Source organism: Muntiacus reevesi, unplaced genomic scaffold (genome assembly GCF_963930625.1).
Source record: "Muntiacus reevesi unplaced genomic scaffold, mMunRee1.1 SCAFFOLD_219, whole genome shotgun sequence".
NCBI classification, from domain to species: Eukaryota; Metazoa; Chordata; class Mammalia; order Artiodactyla; family Cervidae; genus Muntiacus; species Muntiacus reevesi.
Window position 1 is genome coordinate 20,001 of NW_027077912.1, and position 10,833 is coordinate 30,833.

The following is a 10,833-nucleotide window of genomic DNA, read 5'->3' on the forward strand; positions in this document are numbered from 1 at the left end:
GGGCCGACCAGGCAAAATCGCACCCCAAACCCCCCCCCTTCCCCCTGGGCTCACACCACGGGGCCGGCCGCACGCACACAGCACACGCACAGCCCCCCACTCGCCGGACACCCGGCGGGGCCCAGCGGGGCCCTCCCCCAACTCGGAGGGGGGAGGCGCGGGCCGCAGTAGGCATCAAGCAAGCACACGGCCCCACCGCGGGGCCGGCGCACCCATCACCCCCTCTTCCCACAGAGGGGAAGGGGAGTTTCTGCCCACGTGCTCTGGCAGTCGCCACGGTGGCCACTGCACACTCAGGAGGGGCAGCGGCTGGGGGATCCGGTACCCCAAGGCTCCCTCTTGGATCGCTAGAGAAGGCTTTCTCACCGAGGGCGCGCCGTCCCTCACCCGGTCGTCTCTCCTTCGGGGCCCACGGAGGCACACCAGGAGCCGCCAGTCCTCAACTGGGCGGGAGGGGAAGGGGTCTGCGGTATAGGTAAGCGGACCACCACACAGGGGCGTGTGTGCGGTCAGGGCCGGGGCAGAGCCCGCGCCCCGCAGCCTCCAACGACGGGAGGAGCACACAACGAGGCTTCTCTTACCGCCTCGACCCCCCCCACGGGACACACGCACACCACCGTGGCGGGGACCCGAGGAGGACACAGGGTTAAGGGGAAACACCACCGCTCGGCCTCGGGCACCTGAGGGACGACCTGGAGCACTCCAGGGGCACCACCGAGGGTCCAACGAGGCACGCTCACACACCCATGCGGGGGCGCGCAGCGTGGCAGCGGCACAGCCCTCCCCACCGCGGGGAGGGCCGCTCGCGGGGCACACGCCAGGAAGGCGAAGCAAAGCACATCTGCTGTGTCCGAAGACCCACGGCCCCACTAGACACCCCAGAGCGGGGGACGGGAGACCAAAGGTCAGGGCCGGAGGCCACACCCCAACACCTGCCCTTCCTCACCCTCCCCAAGGGGCAAGAGGGGAAAGACAGGCAAGGGGCCCCGCGGGCAGACCGAGAAGAGCGGACACATTCACTGGGAACGCCCGTCCCTCGTCCGGCACGGCTTAGGCCCGGCCCGGGAGAACACGACCACACCACATCAATCAGTTGAGCCGAATTGGAGCGGGGGGAGGGGGGGGGAAGAGAAGGCACAGGTGAGGACAGTCACCGGAGGGGGCCCAGGGGGCCCGCTTTAAGCCTCACCGGCAACCTCCCCTCCCCGCCCAACCTCACACCTCAGGCGACGGCGGCCAACGACCCCAGGAGGAGAACGCCTGACACGTGTGGCACGGAGCCTAGAGGGCGGGGGTCGTCCCAGCCACCACCGGGTGCCCACAGCGGGGAGCGCAGGGTCAAAGACCCAACACCGCCTCGCCCCACCGCCCTCAGCTCGCCCAGAGACCGGAGGTGGCACCACGAGCTGGGTTCGGTCAGACACAGCACACAGGAGCCGGCGCACAGGCCCAGGCGGGCAGCTGCAGCGGCAAAGGCCGAACCAGGCGCCAGGTGGCGGCCCAAAAGCCCAGAGCCCCGCGTGCATCCAGAGACCCAACGTCTTCAGAGGCAGACACCAAAAGAGACCGTGTCAGCACTTACCTGGTGGCAAAAAAGACCTATTTCGGGCGACAAAATGACAGCAGACGACAGCGGGGCCCATCTACGACTCGCAGGGAGGGACCCCGGAACATTGACGCGGCCACCTGTCCCCAGCACTACCCCATGAACACCAGGCCTGGAGCTCTCGGGGGGGGGGGGGGGGGGGGGGCGCGCGGGGGGCATCTGGTCGACTTGGGGGGGGGGTTGAGGAAATGGGGCCGCGTGGTGGCAAAAGTGGGGGCGCAGACGCCAAGGGAGAGGGAGCTGGCCGCAGACTCCCTCCCCGCTTCGCCCACACAGGTAGGTGTACCGGTCCGTCTCCGAATTGGGATTTGGCTTCGATGTGCGTAAAGAAGAAGAAAGAACCGTCAGCGAGGCGCCTCCAACAAGACGAGCGGGCCCCGACCAGGGACCACGCCCGGGGCCCAGACCGTCCTACACGCGGCACCCAGGACAGCTCGAGCCGGTCCCCACCCATCTCCTGACTGACCGGGATTCAGGGACTTGGGAGAGGCGTGAGAAAAAGTCGCGTCCGACGACCGAGACCCACGAGGGCACGCTGAAGGGTCGAGCGCGCCCTCCCCGGCCACCCGCGGAAGTAGGACCCGGTCCATCCACGTCTCCGGACCTATCGGGACTTTGAGAAAGAAAAGGCATGCGTGCCGGGAGACGCCTCAGGCGACCGGACCCCACCGGGGGACCGCACACGCGCCCGCGCCGGCCGTCCTCTCCGTATCACCCCTCACGACTCCGGCGGGCGGGTCCCCACCTCCGGAGTGCGACGCGGAAAACACCTCGGTCAGAGAGAACCCGAGGGCCCGGACCCAGCCGCGCCCTCCGCCGACCTCCACGCCACAGTCCGGGCCGGTCCCCACCTCCGGAGCGGGGCCGAGGGCGAAGCAAACGCTCCTGAGGGCGACCCGAGGGGTGGCCGGACCGCCGAGTCCGAGTCCAGGAGCTCCGGGCAGGGAAGACCCTCTCCCTGCCCACCGCGGCGGTCCGGCCCAGGTAGGGTCCGGCCGGTCCGTCTCCACGGCCGGAGGGTCACGGGGAGATGCTGGTCGACCCGGCCAGGCCGCCCCAGAGCCCACATCTGGAGCGCCGCGACGGTCACCCTCCCCAGAAACCTAGAGAACCAATCTCCGGCGGCAGCAGGACGTCCCTAGGCCTCGGTGTCACCGGGACTGTCACCGCCAGCGTAGCCGGTTTCTGAGAGCTCTGTCTCGGGCCCGGCAGCTGAGTCACAATCCTCCTGAAAGTCTCGCCGAAGCTCCGGAGGGCGAGGGACAATATATAAGCGGCCGCCAGGTGGCTCCTGACAACCGGCTCGACCGTCCCGAGGACGTGTCGCTGTCGCCGGCCGCCGAGGACGCCACCGCACCGGCCGCCCAAACGCCCGAGCTCGGCCCGGAGCCTCCTCCGCCTCCGAGCCACGCGACGCGACGCGACCCCGGCCGCAGAGGAAGGGAGACGAGCTGGGAACTATCTCCTCAGGAGGCTGCCCCGAAGGAGACGCGCTCCCCCCCCCCCCCCCCACGCGATTCCAGGGTGGAGGGGGCACATTCCACGGAGACGCCGGCGGCGGGGGCTCGGGGGCCGAGAGAGGGGCACCAGTGACATCCCGGGCTCCCCCGGACCCCCTCCCCCCAAAAGAGGGAGTGAGAGAGGGAGGGAGGGAGGGGGGGGAGGGAGGGAGGAGGGGAGGGAGGGACCGACCGGCAAAGCGAAACCAGGCAAGCGCTGCTCAGAGAACAAAGCAGGACTTTCGAAAGCAGACGCAGACACAGACAGACACGCAAGCCCAGGAGCGAGGAAGGAAACGAAGGAGACACTCGGACCCCCAACAAGAGAAAACAAAACTCAACCTGGGTAGAGACCGTGACCAAGTCCAAAGACAACAAACACAGGCATGCCCGGGTGGGTGGGGAAAGTGCCCTTGAGGTCAGGAGAACATGGATTTCAAGATCACTGGCCACAAACACCAGAAAGGCGGGCGGCTGGGCGGTCTGGGGTGGCAGGGCTGCGGGGGTGGGGTTGAGGGGCGCGGTGGGGAGGGCCGAGTCAATAGGGATCCACTAAATAAACCCTGGATTCCATGACAACAGCCAGGTCAATGAATACATAACTTTTTGAAGTAGAACCGAAGAAGCGACATGAAACAAAACCCCCAGGCAGGAAAGTCAAGTTGTAGAACTGCTCTGGCAGCTTAAAAGTCAGAGGGAGGGAGGGAGGGAGGGAGGGGGAGACAGAGAGACAGAGAGAGAGAGAGAGAGAAAGAGACAGAGACAGAGACAGAGACACACAGACAGAGAGAGAGAGAGAGACAGAGACAGAGAGACAGAGAGAGAGAGAGAGACAGAGACAGAGAGAGACAGAGACAGAGACAGAGAGAGAGAGACAAAGGGAGAGGGAGAGGGAGAGAGAGAGCGCGCACATGTGCATATACGCATGTACATATGCATACGGACACATATTCGCACCTATATATACATGCACACATGCGTATAAACAAGTACGTACGAAGGGCATGCATGCTCACGTACACGCATGTGTCTGTGTGTGCACGTATATGCCTGGGCGTTCATAGTGTGCATGTATGCTTGCATGTATATACGTATGCACAGGCATCTATACACATACGTACACGGATATGCACGCACATGAATACACATGCTCATGTGTGCCCATACGCAGATATACGTACCCACACTTAAATAAACACGGGCGTGTAAATGCATATAGATGCGCACGTGTGTGTACGTGTGTGTACGTGTGATGTATACGCACAGGTGTGTAGGTGTGTGTGTGTGTGTGGGTATGTGCAGACACGTACGTGCATGCTTACATACGCACACATATCCGCCTGTGTATATGCACACGTGTATGTACACGTGTATACAGCCATATGTACGCATACCTAGACGTCTACGTATAGCGTATATACGTCCACACAGACGTACGGCTGTATATATGTGTACATATACACACATGTATGTGTAAGTAAGCATACACGCATATACGTATGTCCAGTGTGTGTGTAGAGTGCATATACACAGATTGGTGTGCATAGATGCACACACACGCGTATACGCATATGCATACGCGCGTGTGCATGTGTGTACGCGCGTATGTATACATACACGTACGTATTAGTCAGTGTACATGTACCTATGTGCACACATACGCATGTGTCTGTGTAGATGTCTACATGCGCGCGTGTGTGCATACATACAGGCATAGATATGTACATATATATGTGTGTGTGTGTATATAGAAATATATACAGACCTACACGTACATACACAGGCAGAAACACACATCCGCATCCGTGTGTGTGTGTGTGTATATAGAAATATATACAGACCTACACGTACATACACAGGCAGAAACACACATCCGCATCCGTGTGTGTGTGTGTGTGTGTGTGTGTGTGTGTGTGTGTGTGTGTGTGTGTGTGTCTGCGTGCGCGCGCGCGCCCGCGCGTATACGAGGAAAGCGCAAGCATATATTGCAAAAGGGGACTTTCTGTCCAAAACTGATCAAGGGGTCAGACAGCTGAACCTCCAAAAGAGAAACAATCCCCGATGAGATGAGCGAAGTCGGCAGGAGGCCCGAACAGACACCTTCATTCAAAATAAAGGTAGAACAGACAGACACTCAGAAGCACAAGGTAGAAAACAAATCAATGGCGGGGCTGGGCTGGGCTGGGGCTGCTGGGGGTGGGGGCGGGCTCACGGGAGCACCCCGGGGCGTTTATCTGGACAATGACAACTTGGAGGGGAAAGGCCCAGGAGCTGGACTCGCAATCGCGACAGCAAGTTTGAAACATCAGAAGACAGTGGCTCCTGATCGATGGAATGCGTCTTTCCTGCAGCTGAGAAAAGTGTTGACGGACTCAGAGATCTCAGAGCTCATCACCTGGCACCTCACAGAGAGAGAAACCCCATCACTAGGGAAACGAGTCCTGGGATCCTTCAGGACACTCCACCAAAGATTCCCCATCCGACCCAACCCGGCAACTCCACGGAGTGCCTACGGAGGGGACCAAGAAGATGTGCGCATGTGTATGTGTGTGTGGTATCGACACCTATACCTAGGTAGACATCCGCACAAACAGAATGATAGAACTCTCTGTCTGTGTGCCTACACCTGTATCTATTCAGGTGCGCGTGTGCGCACGCGCATGCAGACACACACACCCACACCACACCCACCCGCCCCCCCCCCCCCCCCACACACACACACACACAAATGGGACTCAACCACCAGAAGGGAATGAAATCTCACAGTCTGCAGGAACTTGGAGAGATCTTTAGAAAGGCTATTATGCTAAATGAAGCACCTCAGATCAGTCATTCCCATGCAGAATCTACCAAAGGATACACCATGAACAGAGCAGAACAAATCAGAAGCAGGCTCATAGATACCATAAAGGAACACATGGGTGGTGGCCAGAGGAGGGAGGGGGTGACACGATGGCGGGGGTGGGTGGGGAGGGGGAGAGAATGAGTGAGTGCCACTGGTGACGGAGACAGACGACGCGGTGCAGCCTTCCACGGATGCAATCAATGAGTCACGGGCACGTCATGACACCAAATGCCATCTGCCGTGACACCAAGTGGTGACGGACAGTCACTCACGAGATGTATCCTGGGGATCGCTGTGCCCTTCCTGCGCTACACTGAAACATCGTCTGCACACCTGAAAAGTAGTGGGGGAACCACAGCCAGCAGCAACAAAAACAAAACAAGGAAGGAAGGGAGGGAGGGAGGGAGGGAGGGAGGGAGGCAGGCAGGCAGGCAGGCAGGCAGGCAGGCAGGCAAAAGAAAACGTTGGAGGAGCAGGAGCAGGAGCAGGAGGAGGAGGAAGAAAAGGACCAAGTGCCTTGAGGGGGAGAGGGAGATAAAGGATCCAAAGAGTGGACAGGACAGGACGGTCAGGTCAGTGCCATAGGGAAACGAAACGAAGCCAAGGAACACATTCCCAAGGGTGGGTGGTTTTGTTCAGCCCCAGATCAAGATGTGGATAGCACAGTGTCCTTCCTCCAGCACACAGGGACACACAGGCCTCGCTTGGCGAGGCAGTTCAGGATAAGCCTGAAAGCTGAAGCTGAAAAAAGAAGCCGTCACGTTCATCCATGGCTGAAAAGTACCATGGCCCTACGACATGACATTCAAAAATCCTACCAAACCACTGAAAGACTCTCTCACTCACTCGCCGTTAAAAATGTAGAGAACAGAAAAGGAGCGAAACGACGGTGGGTGGGTGGGTGGGTGGGTGGATGGATGGATGGATGGATGGATGGATGGATGGATGGATGGATGGATGGATGGGTGGGTGGGTGGGTGGGTGGGTGGGTGGGTGGATGGGTGGATGGGTGGGTGGGTGGGTGGATGGATGGATGGATGGATGGATCGATGGATGGATGGATGGATGGATTTCCATGATAGTCTGATTATGGAACACACTGACAGAAAAGCATCCGATTCACTTCTGTAAAGAATCTGTCTCGCCTTCCCGGCCTGGTGTCTTCCGTCTGTCTGGATGATTCCCTCCCCCACCCCCCACTCCCAGCTTTAAGGTCAGCCTCCAAAACGAAGCCCTGTGTGCTCTCAAGGTCCCGCCGGAACTCTCTCTTCGGAGCGCCCTTCTGAAGGGGAAGGTTTTCACCCATGTCAACGCCCCCGAGACAGCTTCAGCCTGCCCCTCCCCTCCCCCCACCGCCGCCTGCCTCCCTCCCTCCTGCTCCTCTTCCTCTTCCTCCTCCTCTGAACTCTTGAGCTTCTCCTCTCACTGGCCTCTCACCCCACACGGTGGCAGTGTTGGCCTAGGTGTGCTCAGGTGTTTCCTAACCGCATCCAAGTGGACTCCCACTGTTTCTAGGCTGCGTCGTTCTGGGACCATTTCTTCCTGGCCTTTTCCACGGGTGGGGGGAGACCTGGACGGGACGGGCGGGCCCAGGCGGTGTGGGGGTGGGGGTGAGGGAGCGAGTGTGCATGCGGGGGGGAGGGTGGGGGCAGAGAGGAGGAGGAGGAGGAGGCGGCGGCGGCGGCGGCGGCGGCGGGGGTGGGGGGGGGGGGGGAGGAGCACAACTCCCCAGTGCCAGTGCGTGCCTATGGCCTGGAAAACAGATCACACGCCAGGCTAGCTCCGAAAACGGGATCGGTCACGAGACCGGGCACGTGTGTTCTTTGCAGAGTCCCTGCAGATCGAACAGGCAGGGGCAAATTTTGGGCTTCCCGCAGTTAGAACTGTTCAGTCAGAAACAGGCGTCTGAAACACCGGAGTTAGGCTCTCGGTGCGATGTCCACAAGCCGTAGCCATTGAAATGTGTGCACGCTGGAGCCGCCATGCAGAGGGAGATCTCATCCGGCTCCATGTGTTGTTCTTCCAGTGAGTAGGCCGGGATCTCAGGAAGAACAGACATCCAGAGAGTTGAGTGAATCTGACCGTCACGCTTTCAGAATCCAAGTGAACCAGAAAGGAGGTTCACTCACGTGTGAGTTTGTCTTTCCATAGGCTGAATCCTCTCTTTGAGCAGATTAGGGTTCCGAGGGTAACATGGAGCAGAGAGGACAGAGAGTTCCCTTAGGTCCCCTGCTCCTCCCGCAACGGTCTTAGGAACATCCTGCCCCAGAGGAGTGTGCCGGCCACAACCCACCTACGCGGAGACGTCAGTGTCAGTCATCCTCGTCCAGAGTCCCCCGTCTGCCCTCGCCTTCACGCCTGCCTGGCATTGTCCGTTCTATAGGTTTGTATCGAACCTGCCCGGAGCCCAGTGGCATCTTCCCTGATCCGGGATCGATCGAAAACACCCTGTCCCCTTCCTCATCGGCAGGTGGATTCTTAACCACTGGACCACCAGGCAGGGAAGTTCCTTCACAGCCTTCTAAAATCATCTACCCTGAACATGAAATGTTGTCATCCAAATCATTGGACCATCACGACTGAAGTGAAGGAAAATATGTTCATTAAAGAAAGTCTCAACTCCTCAGTGCTTGCCTTAGGACCACAGAGGCATCTCTCTCTCTCTCTCTCTCTCTCTCTCTCTCTCTCTCTCTCTCTCTCTCTCTCTCTCTCTCTCTCTCTCTCTCTCTCTCTCTGCCTCCCTCCCTCTCTCTCTCTCTCTCCCTCTCCCTCTCCCTCTCTCACACACACACACACACACACACACACACACACACGCTCCATAGTCCGAAGGAAACCATCCTCTGTGTTTATCCATCCCACTTGTTGTGGCTGTTGTGCCGTCGCTAGTCAAAGAAGCTGATCTAATGTGGAATCCGATGTCTTCTTCTCTAGGACACTTCAAGAAGCAGCAAGAGTGCCAGTCTGTGAGAACCGAAGGCCAAACCGGCGTGATGTAACCCAGCGATGTGTGTGGTCAGAGGCCCATCTAGATTCGCACTCCAGTTCACGGAGGGGAGCAGTGGGAACAGGAGTGTGGACACTTCCCACTCCCCCAGTGAACATCTGTCCCGTGGAAGGGGTATAGGAACCTCATGACCTGACCCACGTGGTGAACAGTCGCCAAAGACAAAGAATTCCTACAGCCAGACGTTTGCAACCACGAACCCTGTCCCTCCATCTCCTGGCCTTTCAGAATGCTACATGGAACCCTTTCAAGAAGCTTGGGGCAGAGAAAAAGAAAAGCAGCAGCAGCAGCAGCAGCAGCAGCAGCAGCAGCAGCAGCAGCAGCAGCAGCAGCAGCAGCAGCAGCAGCAGCAGCAGCAACAGCAGCAGCAGCAGCTTGGGGCTTGCTTGGAGGTATGGACCCCTGAATTCTCCTCGCTCGACCCTCCCTGCAAGAAAACGTTGTGTGCTTGCCTGCGCCCCACATGCCAACTTTTCGGGGAATCGGGCCTCCCAGGGTGCCCCTGCACCCGGCACCCTGCCTGCGTGCGGCATCCCAAGAGATCCTATGGAGAAACATCTCCGGCCACTCGCATGACATCTGCATCGCTGGCAAGTGACCCTTCAGACCTCCACATAGATACGTGAGCACAAACGCTCCTTCACCATCTGGGACACCTCGTAGGCTGTGTGAGCGCCTCTGGTTCAGCACTCCCTCGACTTGGCTGTGGTTTTGGTTCTGTTCTGCTATGTTCTGTGTTTGCTTTCTGACCCGCGTGGTCTCTCTGGATAGGGCACCCCCAATCAAAGCGAAAATAAGTCGAGTCTGTGTGAATACTGTTCATGCATCAAGCGGGGATATCAACGACCTCTATGTGGATCCATAAAAATGGCCGTGTGGTGTTCAGGAGGATCATTCTGTGTTTTCTGGGTGCACTACTTGCTGTCCATTATTTCACGTGCCTTTTGGGCATGGACACGAAGAAGCAGGGCAGCAATCTGGCATCTCGGCCTAGAGCGGTTTCCCAAGTGACATCTCAGAACAGGGGCTGAGAAGGCCATGGCCACCCCTCCCCGGGCCCCCCTCGGTGGCCGGGGGGTGGGGGTGGGTGTGGGGTTGACGTGGGGGAGACGGGGGGGGGGGGGGGGGGGCCGCGGAGAGGGCGGGGGGGGGTGGTGGTGGTGGTGGTGGTGGTGCAGAGCTGGGCTAGGGGTTGCGGGTGTGCGAGCCGAGGGGACCGGTCCAGGTCCCCCTGAGAAGTGAAAAGTGAAGACAGGTTCTCTCCCGCTGTGAACTTCCTGCCTTCACGCGTGTGAGAGGAGCGGGTTTCTCTCCGATCCACAGCCCTGCATCGTTTTCGCCCTGTTCAAAAAAAAAAAAAAAAAAAACCAGAGAAAAACTTATTTGTTTATCTCGGCTTGTTTTCTGGCCCAAGCCAAAGACCTCTTCGAGAGTGTCCAAAGGATCTGACAGGATGGGAGGGTGCAGGTCAATCCATGTGTCAAGAAGAGATCCAGGGACTCTGTCACAGCTGTGACTCGGGCCTTTTTCAGAAACAGGCCAATTTTGATGACTCCCTGGACAAGGGAGTCACCCCAGAAGTTTCCCTGAGGGGACCGAGTTGCAGGAGTCGGGGGCGTGGCCCCGCCGCCGCCGCCAGAGGGCCTCCTCAGTCAGGCAGGCAGGCCGGCCGGCAGGCAGGCAGGCAGGCAGGCAGGGGCTATTGTCTGTGGGCCCCACCCCCACCCTCCCCCAGCAGGGCCTCGTCAGATAGCTTCATTCAAATGCAGAAAGCTTTCCAGTCAAGCCAGAGCCTTTGACTTTGCCTCGAGCTTCTCTCTATTGAATGGTGATCCGCCCCACCCCCATTTCTCCATTTCTGCACTTTGAGGCTGCC